Source organism: Podarcis liolepis (assembly GCF_965112155.1).
Source record: "Podarcis liolepis genome assembly, chromosome: 3".
NCBI lineage: Eukaryota > Metazoa > Chordata > Lepidosauria > Squamata > Lacertidae > Podarcis > Podarcis liolepis.
This window is the reverse complement of record NC_139557.1, coordinates 62,328,049-62,346,592: the sequence shown is the minus strand read 5'-3', so window position 1 is coordinate 62,346,592 and position 18,544 is coordinate 62,328,049. Positions and strand designations below refer to the sequence as shown.

Genomic DNA, 18,544 nt, shown 5'->3' with positions numbered 1-18,544 from the left:
TGTATGGAACACCAGCCTACTGAAAAAACTAACCCATAAACTACAGATGTTGAGGGAACAAAAAGAAATGGACAATTTCACAAAGATTTGGCTTAACTTTATTATGTATGCAAGTTTTCCAGATAATAATCAACACCCCCCTCCCCGCACAGCATATAGCTCTATATGGCTAGAGTGATCGCCCAATAAAGGAAGCATTTAGTTCATTAATAATCATCCTTACACCAGACTCGCTGGAATCTCTAAATATTTATCATTAGATGACTGCCACTCAAATAATGCTGATGAATGTACTTGAGAAATATTGTATTATTTTCCATTTATAGATTTTTATGTCTTTATGTTCCTTCTTCTTTTTTGTCTTCCTTTTGTTGACACTTGATTCTTCATAGATATAATACTATGAGGTCTCACATTAGAAATGTTTCTTATTTGTTTTTATATTCTATACATTGAGAGTTTATAAGTGTTCTACATTATTAAACTGTTAGATTTTTAAAAGTAAATAAAAATTATAATTATAAAAATGATTTTTTTTTAAATATCAGGGAGTTCCAAGATGGGCCTCCAGATATTTTTTACTGAGCTGAATGGAAGAGTTCCAATGAAGTTTCATGAAAAATGGATTCATTCCTCAAATATGTTTTAGGAGCCATGGCTCTGCACCGGTGAGCTCATTCAATATTTTCCAAGAATGCAATACATTTTACTCTGGTTTACCACAAGGAGGAAATGGACTATACAGTAGAACACTGTTTGGTCAAGAAAATCATTTTTTCCTTTCCTATTTCACAGTATTTAATAGGCTTCTTCATTCCTACTGATCCCCCACCCCCATTTAATAGAACAGAACTTTAAAAGATGCATACTGTATTGAAGTTATTAGTGCCAGAGGAGAAAGATAGCTGTATATTTTACTGGAAAACTCTGTGTATGGGGAGGTCTGTTCTTGAGCAAACAAATACTTCGTTAAGTCTCATTTGATTTTTCTTTTGCATTCACTATTATTTATTTATAAGCAACAAACATTTTTTCCTACTCTCACAAAGTATGCCTTTTGGATTCTTCATTGTGGCACAAGAATAAGGTCTGTGTGAAGGACCTTATATTTTTGTATGTTGTGGGAGTAAGAGAGCAGTGGCTCCTTCCAATCCTCCTTTGCTTCTCCTGTGCTATTCCTCTTTTTACATCAATGTGCATTCAGAACCCTGCGCAAACAGTGCTCTGAATGCATGAAGGGCGGTGTAGAGGCAGCAATCTGTCCCTCCAGCCATCCATTAATTGTACAGGCTACAGCATCAATTTATATCGCATGCAGTGGCATGACAACTTTGGCTGCCTCCCAACAGCTATTAGAAGGGGTCCTCTGATTTGATCATTGCACTTGCCATGGCAAGCATCTCAGACCACACCTGGGTACTGACAAGCTAGAATGTGTGCAGAGGAGGGTGACCAAAGATCTGGAAACCAAGCTTCATAAGAAATGGTTGAGGGTACTGGGTATTGTTAGCCTGGAAAAGAGGAGAGGATATATGATAGTCATCTTCAAATATCTAAAAGGCTGTCACATGGAAGATGGACAAGCTTGTTTTCTCCTGCTCTGGAGGCTAGGGCCTGAACCAATGAATTCGAGTTACACGAAAGGAGATGCCTACTAAACATCAGGAAGACCTTTGATACTAAGAGCTGTTTGACAGTGGAATGGACTTCCTAGGGATGTTGTGAACTCTCATCCCTTGGAGATTTTAAAGCAGAGCTTGGATGGCCATCTGCCATGGATGCTTTAGCTGAGATTTGTACATTGCAGGAGGCTGGACTAGATGACCCTCTCGGTCCCTTCCAAGTTTACAATTTTATGATTCTAAGACATGCATTCTATGAGTTTGTGATTACACTGTGTTCTGGAAGGACGCCAAGTCTCTCTGAAGTGCAATGTGGCATCCATGACAAGACCCCGCACTTCATCTCTTGGAAATCTGTAGAATCTTGGCTGTCAGAAACATTTTAAGCAACACCAGTCAAGTGATTGTGTTTTGTTCCACAGCTCATAACTTCCCTAGATTGCTGGCTAGTATCTATGAGACCATAACATAAACAGTAGCATTGGAGAAATCATGCTGAAGTGGATCACATTCCAATGCTGGTTATGTAGGAATTGTTGGGAATCTGGACTAGACTTTATTTAATCTCCATTGAGATGGATGGTAAATTTAGGGTGTAGCAGGTCACACGCATAATAAATCCACGTGTAATTTAGTTTCTATACACAGGAACAATAGATGATAGCTGCAGGAAGGCATGACTGGTATTACATCAACGAAGCTGACAAATTCAGTACTAGCAGCAAAGACTAACCATTAGCACACTACAAAAATCCTTCTGAACTTGATGGAAACATTGAACCTCCTATCATGAGATCTGCCCAAACCAAATTCGCACAATCTTCTCCTTGGTTTTTATTTCAATAACACTTACTTTTTTTGGTTATTTGCCCAAGGCTAACAATTTAAAGTAACTGCACCAACTTTTATAAATAGCAAAAAAGTTTTTTTTAAAAAATCGGCACACTAAATACAGTAGCATCTTATAATAAATCCAGATCTTCTGTACAAATACCACAATTCAAATATTTGTGGGATCACTCTCCAGCATGTGACCAAATGGGTAATTTATGTTGAACAGAAGAGCATTTGTAAAGGACTTGTTGCCTCTCCAGCCCAAGATGCTCCCTGCATGTGAAACTAACAATCAAATGTTACTTTATTCCCTTCAGTTTTGAAAATGGTAAGCCAGGCCATGGAACAAACTTAACTTCAATGCAGAGCAAAAATGAACCCCAGAACTTCAAAATGTAATATGTTCCTAACAGATCATCTGAAGCCACAAAATAGCAAGTGGCATTTTGGGGGGAGGAGGAAAAAAAAAAGGAAGCATGCATTTCACTGCTGCTGATGACAAACATCTGAATGCATTTAGAAATAGCCTCAAATAGTGCCTACTTTGAGAAGCACACACACTGCGTTTTCATGTGGTTCAGAATACTAATTCAGCAATATTCTTTGCAATTAAGAGGGGGAAGGGTGCCTTTAAAACTAGTTGGAAAATAGAAGACATGTGACATCCTTCCTAAAAGCAAAGCTAACATTCTATTTAACTCAGTTACCATCGTTTAATGTTTTTAAATCCCAAAATACAAAAGTAAGTTGGGGAAAACATTTTTGCCAGCAAAAATTGCATAGGGAAAATTGATACCACCTAATGCAAACTTGTAAGAAGATTTCTTTAATATTCTAAATATTCTAATATTCCTTCTGGAGAGGAGGTTCAATTACCTGTCCCCCCAAGACCCCACATGTTTAAATTATCTGAAGGAAAGAGGAATGCTTTTAATAAATTAAACAGATGAGAAAATGCATCTCTCACTGCATTAGCTGTAAAGTAACTGCTTGTCGATCCAGTATTATAAATGTAAAATTAAGGAGTGTTCCAAAAATCAGCTGAGTTAAATAAATTCTCAAAGGCTTAAAACAGCAGTTCTGGGATGATTTCATAATGTTTGAAAACACTGGGCCATTGAGAAAACATGCCATATCCCTTCAGCCATGGCCAGCATATCTGGCTGTGTGCGTAACTACACATTACACACATACACAGAAAACAAAAACTCAGTGGCTACTTTTCTTAACATTTCCCTTTTTTAAAAAAACAATGAAACTATGTGTGGGGCAAAGTCGTTTCAGGAGATGAGTGGGGCAACCAGCAGGTGGGACAAGGGTTAAGCAGTTGCTGCAGTTTCTCTGCTCCAAATTGCCCCAACACTGTTTCCTCTAGTAAAAAACCATCACATTATTGTTTCATGCAGTGCCGCTGAGAGGTAGGAACAGAAGGCACAGATGCACCAGACCCACAGGCAGCAGGGGTCCTGAACTCTAAGCTTTCCTTTAAAAAAGAAGGGGGGAAAAGAAGGTAAAACACTAGGCTTCCTGGAAGTGAAGATACAAACCAAAATGTGCAGGTGCCCTTTTGTGAAACAAGCCAGGCCGCCTGCTTCCACCTTACAAGATTTTTAGTCAATAACTGAAGTCAGAGTTACAGATATTCATTTCTTATATTTTTATTTAAAATATATAACCAAGTTGCCCAGATGTTTACTGTTGTCATTTTCAGTCACACTTGAGCTCTTTGCCTGATTTAGGGTTTGCGTTAGAGATGGAGGAGAAATTCAGTTTGGTCTGCATTTAAGGGCAAATCTATCAAATCTGCACTTTCAGAAAGAGTATGAGAACTGAAACAGAGCAATCATTCAAAATCCACATTTTTGTGAATTTTTTAGTGTTCTCTAACCATGCAGTGTTTACAAAATCACACATTAAGGGAAAGTGTGTGTGAAACGAATACATTAGTGAAAATAGCTTACAGAAATGTATTATACTGGAGGAAATTGCTGGCAAAAAATGTGTACATCACTCAGAATGTATAAGAAAATAGGCTTATTAGAAGAGATTCACACTATGATGCTGATGAATTTTCATAAGGATTTCTTTATTTAAAGAACTTCACAAATTGCTGCAGAAATGTGGAGAACTGAATTTAATATTGGAAAAATGAGAAACCGAGAAGAAATTTGTGTCTTCTGTAGGTTCAGCAAAGGTCCCGATCCACTTATGGTATACTGGGCCCAGTAAATCCTGTCTGTCCCAGTGGTTACATAGTTATGTTATCTAATGGGTTGCTAGACTCTAGCTGAACAACAGCTGATTGAACAGCTTCTATGCAAGTATAAAAGGACCAGTGAACTCATACAGCATGATGTTGGCCCAGACAACTCTGTTTACCATGTGAGACAGCTAATCAAAGATAATTTTGTGGGGTCTAATATGGGCTTCTGCTCCACTGAAATCATGATTTTCAAGAAGCACAGCATGCCTGCGGGAGTTATCTACATCTCCTTCTAGCAAGAGTACACTGTACTGATTTATACCTGGAGACATGCTGATAAGCAATGTGGAAAGGTCCTTATATTTACTGCAAAATGTATAAGAGGCACAATTATTTCCCCACTCTGCAGAGATGGGAGAAGGGGCATTACTAGGTAATTAAAGGACTTGTGGCAGAGGCCCATGACATAAATTTTCATAAGTGTATATAGTGTCTTTCAGCAACTTACGATGATGTCTGTGGTGTCACCAGCACTACCCTTTACAGCAGGGGTCGGCCAGGTTTATCTTGCCTGGGCCGGATCGTGCACCCGCCTGCAATTTCCAGCACTGCAGAAGTGAGTCCCCGCGCCACGCCGGTTTAGCACAGCGTGTGAGTGGGCAGCTCGGTTTGGGGGCAGTTTGGGGGCCGGTCAAACAACCTCCGCGGGCCGCTTCTAGCCCATGGGACTTAGGTTGGTAATCCCTGCTTTACAGCATGCCCATCTGTCCTGTAAACAAAGCTTTTTTGGGGGGGGGGAGGGAGAGATCAGGAGATTTGTGGCCTGGCATCAAAGACCTGGGTCTCAAGGCCCCTGAGCCAACCCTAGCAGAAATGTGATTCAGTTTGCAGCTAAGGGGGAACTTAACTAATCTGGACTTTCTGAATCAATAGACAAGCCAAAACACATTCCAAATTCTGTAGCACAGTTCTCCAGCCAATTAATGTGTGCAAAAGTGTATGTACTAGGGTAAAGTGTGCATTAATATGCATATATTAGGGAAAAAATAATTTGGAGAAATTTGCATTAAAATCCTGATGCATTTTTATGCAGACTTTTAAAGAAACTGCTAACTGATGTGGAAGTTCGGAGAACTGACAAAGTTTGGAAAAATGACAAAGTGAGAAAAACATATGGACAGTTGTGCCCATCCCTAGAAGGCATAAGGGCCGTGGTGGTACTGAGGCTGAGAGAAGAGCGGTTCATTTACAACCAGCTTATGAGTTAAGCAATGAAGCAGTATTTTGATCCAGCAGCTCCTTCCTTTATGGCTCATACTCTTACAGCATATTCCTAAATATGGTTACTCTGAAGTAACATTCAATGGGGCTTACTCCCAGGCAAGTGAATATATGAACACAGCCTTCATTGCTACATTACACCAACTCTTAATCAAGGCGCAAAACCCTCCCAATGGATCTTTTTGTTTTATTGACATGATTCGTTTTCCAGATGTTTACAGAAGGATAAATTTGTTCCTGAAACATCCTGCTTCTTTTGCAGCCAGCTGCCTTCTAGGCAACAACTGCAGGCCACTTTTTTTTATGCACAAAGAGCAAGCATATCCTTTAACCTCTTCCACTTGGTTAGTTTTAGAATATGAAAAACCAGAAAGAAGCATAACTACTGATTTTTGCCAAAACAGGAAGAGGTCTATAAAATTAGTAGCAGGGAGACAACCCAATCCTTCATGGTGGCTTTAGTCTTACAGAAAGAAGTTAGGATACACAACTACATCATATCTGTCAGTAAGAGGGTTGGATAGTAAAGAGTCAAGGCTTTACCATCTAAACTAACTGAACATAGAACTGCACACTATTCATAATTTTTCAAAGTTTAAATCTAAGCTATTGAATTTTGAACACATTTTTTTCTCAGTGGAAGAGATGCATAACTGTATGCAATAACAATGCATGGCATGGATTTTGTCCTTATATCTTAAGTGTTCTTCATATATTTTATGGATTAAAGCAATGTGTTAATGTACTAAATTAAAATCTTTTTCACCTTGTTCTTTTTCACTCTAAGCATCAAATCAAATTATGTGTTCTGTGTGTGTGTCTCTCTCTGTGTGTGCACATGTAGTCTTCAACTGTGAGAATGTATGTTCTAATTTGCTTGCAAACCGTTGTCCTAGGAAAATTTGCTTGATAGGGAAAACACTTCCCTCGCTCCAACCTGGCTTTCTTAAAAAGCCAAACCTGGCAGGCAAGGAATGATGTCACACAGTCATGTTGCCAATATGATTCCCCGACTGGCTGGGATCTCCTCGGCAACAATGCCCTCCACTTGTTTTTTGAAATAAAAAGTGGTGTTAAAGCTGCAGATCAGGGAGAGAAGTTGTGAGTAGACATCTAATGCAATCTAACCCATCTTTGTGGGTGAAAATTTGGTGGACCCCTAATGAACTGACTACAAAATGCTGGTATTTTTCTTCCCTCCCCACTCTAATTGCTTAAGAAGTAATACTGCAAATAAGACTGTTACACTGCACCTATGCAAGGCAGTGCTCTGTGTTTTATGTGGATATTATTTTATTTCAAAAAAAGATGAGTAAGGCTTTCCGTAGTTTCCATTATTAACCTCCTAAGATGTATAGTAATTATTTGTTATCCTTTATATTTCACGTATAAATAAAGGCCTACAAAATATTTTCAGCATTATAGCAGCACTGATAAGAAATGAAGACACAGATAGGGCACACTGCACATTTAATGCACCTGGCTTCTGCCAAGGAATACTGGGAATTGTAGTTTACCCCTCATAGAGCTACACTTTCCAGGATTATTTGAGGGAAGCCATGTGCTTTAAATGCATGGTGTGAATGTGACGTAATCTTCCTGCACTGATACATAATTTTTTTCAAATTTGGAGTATATTTTGAGATGAGGAGGACTGAGTGGTATGGGGAAATGCCTACAAAGAAATGTGGTTCATATGTATTTAAGTAAACAATAAGGCTGTGACCCTGTATGCATTTAGGCTTCTTATCCCACAGGCTGTACAGAGGATTGCAAGTGAAGTGGGCAGTGAACCACATGTGTTCTGTGCCACTTTTTCCATTTATTCCTGTGAACTACAGAAAACACCTTGTACTTTTCCAGTGACATAACTATGGAAATGCAAATTACCCTATTGGGTACAAGTCACCCTACTGGGTATAATAGAAGCCTGTTTTTATTCTGTCTTAGAATGATTGTATCTGAAGTAATTGGTTACATAAATTAGCAAGAGTTAGTTAGCCTACATTAAACATGCTCGGGCTACTATTAATTCAGAGTTCTGGAAATTTACCCATTGTTTACATGGAATAGTAAACCACTAGGAAGATGATTAGGCTATAAACTTAATCCCCATCTTCTTCTTTTTTAATTGTGATTGGCAAGCAGGTTCAATATTGATGGCCTAATGTTATAAGAAAGCAACACAGGCAGGCCAGGCATCTGAATTGCCCCAAGTTTGGATTTTCACATAGGCATGTATAAATGTCTATTACAAGTGTATACCAGAGTGAAGACTTGGCCCTCCTCAGTTGTATGGTTTTAATTTTCTTCTTATCTAAGCAGACATGCTTGCTTGTAGCTAATTAGAACAAAATGTAATGATATATATCCAACAGAAAAATAAAAATAGGCTGTAACTTGCTTTTTATGGGTGCATATAATTTTATTCCCTGTTTCAATGCATCTCACAAAGATCAGACGTTAAAAAGGAGTCTGTATTTAAGGCCAAACAAAACCCCCACCAACCTCTTAGGACGGCTACTCTTGCCATCTGGATGTAATGTAGTCCAGTGAAAGGATAACAAAGTTATGGTTTGGGTTTATAATGTTTTCTTTAGTGTTTTATGTGGTATTTCACAACCCATCGGGGCCTCCTCAGTTAGTACATTAGGAAACATCCACTGCAGTATTAAATTCACTATGTGAAAAATTACGGTTTGCTAGAATCAATTATTTAAAGGAATATCCCATTTAACTGATTTGGATCTCAGTCTTTTGGAATAATTTTAACTTTTAATGACCAAATAGGCAACCAGTTTGTGAAAAATTGAGGTTTTATCTCACCAATGCTACTCAACTATCTTGGTTTGGCTGTCTTTATACTCTATTAGACCTTCCCAATCTTTCCTCAAAATGCATTACATATATATACTTTAGTTCATTATCCTTAAAAAACCCAGCACCACCATAGAATTTGTAATAAAATCTTTTCCACTTGATACACTGTCTAAAATGCATAGTGGTGTATTCAGTTTATAGGCATGGAATGAACATATATGCAGAATTATTTAAAAGTGTAGACAAATATGTTTATTAAAACTTTACTTATCCAAGTATATTAATAACACATAGGACTAGAAGTTATCAATAAACTTCAATAGTCACTGAAATCTGTACAGTTCCTTTAGGGAAACTGTTATATCATTAACATTAACTGCCTTAATTTGAAATCCAGATGCCAGTGAACCATTCCTTAAAAGATGCAGAAGACAAGAAATTGGCTCTCTGGTCAGGGACGACTTTAGTAGGCTTGCTTGAGCATCTTCTGAATCTTATCTGCTTGTCAAGATATCTGACAAGCAGGACATGCAAAAGACAATGTCACAGTTGTCCCTGGAGACCTGGTTCCTGAAACCAACTGCTTTCTGTTCTCACTCTGGCACAAAACTGTCCTCAGAAACTGGTTTTGGAACTTTCCAACCCTTTTTAGCCCTCACAGCTTCTGCCCTGAATGATTTCAACCAATCTTAAGGTTCTTGCTAGGCACAGTTGCTATTGCTTCCTTTCAGATTCTTCCCTACCTGAACTTCTTCCTCTAAACTTGGCAATGCTGTGACTGCCGTTTTATATATATCAGTCATTATTCTCTGGCCAATATCCTGCCACTTCTCTATCGGCCAACTCATTGGCCTATGTTCATGAAACAATTACAGCCAATTGGTTCATTAACTGACCTATCAAAACCCAACCTTCTGGATTTTCCTATCCACTATATAAACTGAGAAGTCTAACTGTGAACCATTTAAGGCCTAAAACAGTTTCCATAGTAAATGTAGCAACTGTGGCCAGCATGTTTGTCAGGTACATTGTGCCAACAATAAGTTTACCCCACAAAGTAACTGCTGGGCTTTAGTTATGTAACTTCTCACTGTTACTCACTCATAAACACAACAATATTACATATATAACTACAGTATTCTTATTGTATTTACATAACATATTTTACCTCTTTTTTAAATTCTCCACACAGCTTGAGATCTAAAGATATACAAACACATTATTCTATATTTTAAAGGGTGGCAACAGTTCAGTATTAATTTATTCCTAAACCTACTCTATGTGTTCTAATTTAAGAAAATCATATGCTCATGAAATTATGGCTGTGAGAATCTGAAATAGTTCAGTTAGATTTCTTATTATGCTTTGGTGGATCTTGAGTTCTCCAATCAACTAGAATGAACTGTAAGTGCATTGTGATGTGTTAGAGAGCCTTGATAAGTTAACTATCTTTCTACTATTGCTAGCCCTATTTGGATGTTCATTATACTTGCATATAAGCAAGCTCTGAGGGGGAGGGGGGTGCAATTTCAACTCTACCCCCTCCAATGCACCACTTTCATCCAGTCTGCAGCCTTTAAGTATGAGACTGAAGATCTGAAGTGGGGGAGATTTTGCTACCTGTGGAGTCTCTCTTCATGATTTAAAACAATCAAAGGCAAGACTTTCAGCCCAATCCAGTTTTATACACACACAGTTCTGTGTCACTAATTGAGGCAGGATGTGATGTGCATTCAGATGCACTATTGAATATACATTCCATAAAAAATATGAACTATTACTACATATGGACTATTAATATTATATTATTGATTAAATGCATGTGTCACCTAATGCACAATATGTCTTAAGCAACTTAACAGTTAAAACACACTTAAAAAAATGCATTTAATGCCAAGTTATATTTACAAAAAATGCATTTGTTGGGATAAAGTACAGTGGTACCTCTGGTTAAGAACTTAATTCATTCTGGAGGTCCGTTCTTAACCTGAAGCTATTCTTAACCTGAGGTACCACTTTAGCTAATGGGGCCTCCTGCTGCCACTGCACGATTTCTGTTCTCATCCTGAAGTAAAGTTTTTAACCCGAGGCACTACTTCCAGGTTAGCGGAGTCTGTAACCTGAAGCATTTGTAACCTGAGGTACCACTGTATGCATAAAATACACAGCTTAGTGAATGTAACATTAAAAAAATTAATCACACTGGGAAAAATTGCTTTGCAAAAAATGTGTATATTAAGATATCTTTGCATCCATTCTTTCTTAGTCACTTGCCAAAGAGGTTTTGCAGGGGGGTAACAAATATTCACCAAACACCCCACACCCCCAATTTTCACTCTGCACTCCAAATGAAACACACAGAACTTAAAAGAAGGGCCTTGCAAAATATCCTGGATAATGCAATGCATGTTGCTTGGAGGAATCCAAGGCTACCAGCAGCTCTGTGCCAAAGATACTAAGCACTGAGTAAACTCAAGGTTCCCTTCATAATGAAGATTAAGTACTTAAAAGTTCCCAGCCTTCCACTAAAAAGACAAGACAAAAAAATTCTGGTCACCAGGATATATTGCCAAGGCTGCTCTCAATGCAAGTCTCTTTGAAATGCGCCCAGACAGTTGCTCCCTATAATCCAACATGGTGTCTCAAGTCTGACACCTTACAAAATCATCTTTCAAAGAAACCCAGAGAACCCGGCGGGTGGGGGCGGGGATACAGGACCCGTAGAGAAGCTGTCTGTCCTCACCTCACCTCATTCCAAACAACTGAAGAGCCCTTAAGAATTTCCAAAGCCATGAAATTGGATGTTTGAAGACTGACTGAAAACAAATTTATTGTCTCCCAAATACATAACAAGTATGCCTTTTTGGTTTTCAACGTCCACAAGTGAAAATGAACACTTAAGGTACAATCTTACATGCACTTAACTAGAATCAAGACCCACTGAGCATGCAGTGCCATTCCTGCTGGAAACTTCCCACTTTGTCCCCACTTTGAAGCCAAACACCAAATCCCCACTTTCAAGTCACACATGCATTATTCCATAAATTACTCTACCTATGTTTTCAAGCACATTGTGCTTGATTCGTCTTGTCATATGGGGATAGGGAGCTGCCTTACACCAGGCTAGACCAACCAGTATTAGCTACACTGGCAATAGCTCACCAGGGTTTCAGATTTGTGTGATGAAAGGCAAAAAACAGTGGAAGAATTTTTTGCAATCTGGTGGGACTTTTTATCTTAAATTTCACACAATGACTTGCAGAACTCCTCACTTGCACCTAAAAAAGAAATATGGTGCATACAAATCTATTTTGTCCCACTGTTGCCACTGGCCAAATGGGTTTACCAGAGGGAAAAGTGCACACTATGCGCGACAACCCCTCTTTCAAACTGCCTACACCTCTGCAAAGACAAAGAAACCCAAACACTCACCTGTCTCTAGCCTTTCTGCAGTACAATTTTGTTGCAAAATGCCAGGAGTTTTCTGAAGGTTTGCAATTAAATTGCATCAGTTTTACAAGTGTTTCACTGTGCAGGCAGAGATAGGTGCTTTGGAACAGTGACAACACTCAGTACCACATACACATTGCTTAAATTCACCTTAAATGCTTTTTCCTCTTACTTACAAATGCTGCACAGAAAGTGAAAACTCAGACCAACCAGCCTGAGAACCTACAGCATCTACAGATAATAAGTGGAGGATCATTGTTTTCTATTTATTCCATGCTTATCCCATCCTTTCACGAGGGAGCTCAGAGGTGGCTTACATGGGTTCTCCTAATTTTATCCTCCTAAGAACCCTGTGAGGTAGATTAAGCAGAGAAGGAGTGATGGGCCCAAGGGACACCCAGAGGACTTAATGACTGAGTGGGCTTTTGAGCCTGATTTTCCCTTGGTCCTAATTACAGTAAGATAGCCATACTGTTCTTCACTTTTTAAAAATCTAGCTAGATGAAAAGAGTTCTACAACAGGAGAGCATGCAGTCTACAGTTAAAAAACTAACAACCACCCAAATAATAAAACTTCATAAAATGGTGCAACTATTGCTGCAGGAATAAATAATTCTGTTTCTCTTTACCAATTAAAACAAGAGTAGCCCCTAGTGACCCATGTCATGTTTTGTTATTTATGTGTGTACAATTTTGTAACAAGTAAACAAACAAACAAACAAACAAACAAACAAACAAACAAACAAACAGGAGTTTGAAACCTTTACCCCTCCAGATGTTTCCGGATTACAGCTCCCATCATCCCTGGCAATTGGCTGTGATGTCTAGGGCTGATGGGCAATTGTAGTCCAGCAACCTTTGGGTGGTCAAAGGTTCCCCATTCCTGAATTAAAACAATGTATGGACCGGAATTGTCCAGTGGCAGAAGCACTTGGCCTTCAATGATTCCCCCCCCCCCCAAGCTATTAAAGCCACATGGATGCAAGGAAAGGAGGGGGGGAATAGTTGCTTAGCACTAATTACATCACATATATTATCTAAGTGGTGCTCATGACGTTTGCAGAGCTTCAGTTGCATCCCAATCGACATGCTATCTTAGGTGGTATCGCATTTCCCCCAAATACAAACACTCTTTTAGTGCTGTTGGAAAGGCACCAATCCCAGAAGTATTACCTTAAGCCAAGACAGTGTGGGTAAGAAAGTGGAAACAAATGGTCATAGGAAGCCGCCTCAGCCGTCAATCTCAGTATTACACTGACTGGCAGTGGTTTTCCAGACAGGGGTCTTTCTCAACCCTATGTGGAGTTACCAGGGATTGAACGAAGGCATGTGCCATGTCACTAAGCTATAGCTTTGCACTGCATTTGAACTGAACTGAAGAAAACCTGATCATGTAAGAAAAGACCAAGTATCCCTTCCAGATACTTTAGCCATTTGAAATGCCTATGAACCCAAAAGCTTATTGACTTGGAAAATGAAAAATTAGTTCTATATGGATGCGGACAATCAGTAGAAATAAAATATATATCTAATTTTTAGTTCTCATGATCACTGAGAAAAACTTGGAAACAACTCTGTAACTCCTCTTCCTCCATTTCTTTTGCTGAAATACTGCTTTTTTAAAACATCTGCTTTAAAAAATAAAAAAGGAAAAATGCAGAATTCTGGAAAGAAAATGAATTATGTAGAGCTAATGTATGGACACACTTTTGACCTATACAGCCTGGTAACAAAGATGTTTGCTTCCTGGTTGGGTTTTTGGCACAGTTTACATGGGAGGCTGAAAAATACTAGTTGCAGCCCTTTGGCTCTAAAGTCCCTTAGCAGCTGCTGAGAAAAGTTTCTGTTCAGCCCATGCACACCTGGCCCAACCAATGTAAGGATTAGGCAGTCTTGTCCAAACCTATTATTGTTGGTGGCTATGACACAACCACACACCTTTGACAGCTGCATTATGAGGACAAAGATTTGTCTGTATGAAATACAGAGTTCAGAAAGAGAAAACATCTTTTAATTGCAAGTCTAGTCATGTTCTTGTCTGTGTGATTTCTTGTTGCACATTATTATAAATGGGGAATCTGTGCGCTTTGAAACCAGTAGGACTCACGAGCCAGCTCTCCAGGAGGTGGCTGAATCCTATTGTTTGAAGTCTTTGTACCATGTTCATTGGCAAGGACCCAAGAAGCCCGAGTCAGTTTTAGCTGGAGGGTCAGAAAGAGTGCTGCAGTTTACAGCCAAGCTTGGGAGACGAAACTGAGAAATAAAAATACACTGCAAGTTATATGATGGGTCAACAGGGGGAAACCTCTGTTCATTATAGGATTGTGTAAATGAAGCAGCACAGAATCCCCCAGAGACTGCACTGTTTAAAAAGCAGGTGATTGGTATGTTGCAAGAAAGAACATAAAGAGAGAGGAGATTAATATTAGATGTAGTAAAATGGCTGTGGTGAATAAATCAGAATCTTATGGCAGTTGCCAGAATCTTACAATTGCCTAGATGGATAAAGTTGTTCCCTTATTATATTCAGTATGAATATTTTCCCAAGTACTGTATGTTATCTTGGCTGAGTTGAAGCTGGGGGCACTTTTCTCAAACATTTTCAGTAGCAGTGACAAGTTCCCTTCTTTGGGGGATTCTGGGGGAGTGGGAGATGACATCAAAAGGAAAACATAGTATTATCCCATTCAGAGTGAGGGCTAAGTGAATAAAGGAAGCATTGCCCCCACTCTGCATTGGCTTCAGAGTGCCACACGGGCAAATCTGACTGGACAAATAAGTACATGACATCATCAAACCCACTACAGGATCCTCCATTTGTCAGGGGTCACTAGTCCAAGGAAGACAATAGGCTAGGTCATTAAGAAAATGAACCAAATAAGCAGCTTATTGAAAAACCAATGGACAGTAAACAAGGGTGAGTAAGAAACATCTCAACTCCCCCGAAAACTCTACTTTTGTCTGTTAAATTGAATCAAGCAAACAGCTGGTGCAGTCCTCATTTTAGTCAGACCCCATGCATGATATTTCAAAAGTAAATAGGACTTACTCCCTAATGAATCTGCATAGGATTTCTATCCAAGACATCTTTTTTGGCCCAAGAATTTTTTGGGGACTCAAATAACTCAACTAAATAATTTAAAAAGAAACATATTTATCTAAAGTGAAAGTAAAGTATGTACACAACTTAAGTACAAATGCATTTTTTTTCAAACTGCTTAAACTAAAAAATAAAATAAAATGTCGACCTCCAACCAATGCCCCCAATCCTAAAGTATATTCTGGAGACTATAATCAATGGTCTGGATAAGGATCAACAAACTAAGGCTGAATCCAAATAAAATAGAGGACCTAACCATTTATGAGCCATGGCAAGGGATTACCAACCTTTTGGGGTTGGTCAGTGCATTTGGAATTTTTAGAAATCGCCATGGGTGCCAGTCACAAAATGGCTGCCATCATGTGTGACATAACACAAAATGGTGGCCAAGTGTGGAAGCAGCAAAGGTTAACTTGCAGCAATGGGGCCAAGGATCCTAGTTAGACTCTTACAACCCTCCATTAAGGTCACAGAGCTAATTGCTCAGGAAAGCCATAGACCAGACAACTCTTTATCCTTTTGGGCTGCCTAGTGTGTATTTTGCTGAAAAATTCCACAATTTCTAATGCTGTCTACATATACTGAGTACAAGATAGACTCTCAAGTACAAAAATAACTCTCCAGGACCCAAGTTTTTCTTAATGGTACCCCAGTTATCCTCATGCTCTTTCTGTGATGCTTTTACATCTGAGCTTAACAATAGATAAGAAATTACAGTGGCGACACATATTGGGTTTCTTCTTTTCTTCCTGTCCTGTGGCAATTGGCACAGTAGCTTTGTTTACCAGAACATACAGTTCGGTAGAAATCCCACAGTGACGTCATCCCACAGATGGAAGCTTCTCAGTGTGGCTTTTTGGGATAGTTTCAAACTTGTGATTCACTTCCTTAAATAGGAAAAAAAATATTAAGTGACACTTCAAGGCATATTGTATCCTTTGCAGAAATCATAGCTCAGCAGCAGCTTAAAGATCTGCTTGTGTTATGGCCCAGTACCTGCAGTTACAGAGCTGCCAGAAAGTGTGATTCAGGAAGACCTTTAAATATGATCCTAAAGACTTGAGTTTTAAATCATTTGAGGCCCATTCAGTGATTTAACACTGGCTTAACTCACAATACTGTAATGAGAGGTTTTAATATCCCTTACAAACAGGTACCGTATACCGTATTCTGCCAGATTTCTAGTGTCAGAGAAGCCACTTTCATGCATGCATCATGTGACAAAGAATCACCCTCAAGATCACGCAGTGCCCTAGCCCTGCCCCTGGCGCCCATATATGGCATGTATACTTCCCTTGCATTTTCCTACATCAGCCCCACCAAGCATGGCCAAGGGTCAATGATGATGCAAATCAGAGCCCTACAACATCTGGAAGGCCACAGGTTCCCTATTCACAACATCTGTTCTAGCTGGGCTCAATACAATGTGGCTCTTTAAATGTGCAAGGAACTTTATCCATGAGTGTGCACATTCAAAGATGCAAAATCCCACATCAAACTGCAATAATAAAGATCATGGAAACCTTCACTGCCTGGTGTGGTATATAAACTTGCCATGGGGTAGAATTAGGAATAAGTCTCTGCTTAAAATGAGATCTGATGTAAGAGTAGTGTCTTTTCGGTCACTGCTGAAATACCGTATTTTTCCGTCTATAAGACGCCCCCAAGTATAAGACACCCCCTATTTTTGGGGACTCAGATTTAAGAAAATGGGGGGAGATGGCCCCATGTATAAGACACCCCCTAATTTTTGGCATTATTTTTTAGGGGGAAAACCTAGTCTTATACATGGAAAAATATGGTACTAAAGTTGTGTCTTTCCCTGTGCTCAGTTTGTATACAGTAAATCTGCAACATTTGCATTTAACTTGTGCACATCCAGCTTTATGTGCATGGCAATTAATTTTTTTTACATATTTTTAAAGGGGGTGGAAAGGGGGCTAGCATTCAGGAAAAAAAGACATTGGCAATCCTACTGACCATTGCACCCAATGTGTTTTGACTACACTCAATTTTGGCGTACTGTATTTGTACATTGTAAATTAGGGATGGGGAAACATGTGGACCTCCAGAAGTTGCTGGGCTCCAACTAGGCATGTAAGGCTACAGCAATTTCCTTCCCACCCAGAGTCTGTTGCAATCAGCACTGTTTCCATTCCACTACAGTCCAGCTTCTGCCAAAACCTACATTATTCACCTCACTATCTGCCAAAATGCCAACCAGCTACCAGTGACTTCCTTCAAAAGGAAACATAACCCAAGTAAGCACTGTGCTCCTGGAACTGTTCAGAGACATGGAGTGTATGTAACAATGTAATACCGTTTCCCAACTATGATAGGTTTACATATATAGAGACGGCATGATATTTTATTTCAGTATCTGTTTAAATAATCTGGGGGAATTAAACTTGGTGACTTAAAACTAACCAAATGTTGTTGCTCAATTAATGAAGCATTTTGCAAAAGCAACTGATAAACCAGCAAACAAATTCTAATACAAAAAGCCACAAAACTTGGGCATAATCCGTCCTACAATGCCATTTTAGCTTAATTCCAGACATAAAACCAGTAGCTATGAAAGGCAACATGCAGTATGGTGTTAAGTTTTTTTCTCCCACTATTGCAGGAAAGCAGAACATATTGGCATGCTAAGAATCTCATGTATATCTTAAACAAACACAGCACATTGTATAAATGTCTCACATTTCACTCAAGGAGCAGCTGAGATTTTACTGTAAAGTGCAACTTCACTGAAATGGCAACAATATGGATGTATAGCCAACAATCTGAACACATCTAAACACAATCTGTCTTGTAACACATTGTGCAAAGGAATACTATTTATACAAAGCGCTTTCAGAAAATTGGGAATTGTTAAAAACATAATAAAATATGCCGAGCTCTTACTTTGAAGCAGTCTGTATAAATTGAGAGACTGAGAATATATGTTACTTTGTTTATTTGCATGCCAGTGATGGATTGTTTTCCACAAATACATATCCCAGTGTATCAGCCTGTCTCAGTTTTAAATGAGATTTTTACTGCAGCCCTGGGAGATGTATACTCTGAAGAGCAAGCTAGCAATGTGATTCTATTCTCAGTATTTCTGAAGTCAATATTTTTAGTACAATACAAGAACCAGCTGTGTGTTGGATGAAAACAAGTTTGTAGAAAATTGCTTGTGAAAGTTGGAGGTGAAGGATGCACCGTGCTCATGAATACATAAGGCATGAT

The 18,544-nt window shown here is 39.0% G+C and overlaps 1 protein-coding gene and 1 long non-coding RNA gene across 3 annotated transcripts in view; one reads left to right on the top strand and one right to left on the bottom strand.

Moving 5' to 3' along the window:
* PDE7B (phosphodiesterase 7B) overlaps positions 1 to 18,544 on the bottom strand; it is a 165,178-nt gene that overhangs the window by 93,348 nt on the left and 53,286 nt on the right. The gene's annotated exons all lie outside the window — the stretch shown is intronic.
* LOC310704581 overlaps positions 1 to 18,544 on the top strand; it is a 53,245-nt gene that overhangs the window by 26,085 nt on the left and 8,616 nt on the right. The gene's annotated exons all lie outside the window — the stretch shown is intronic.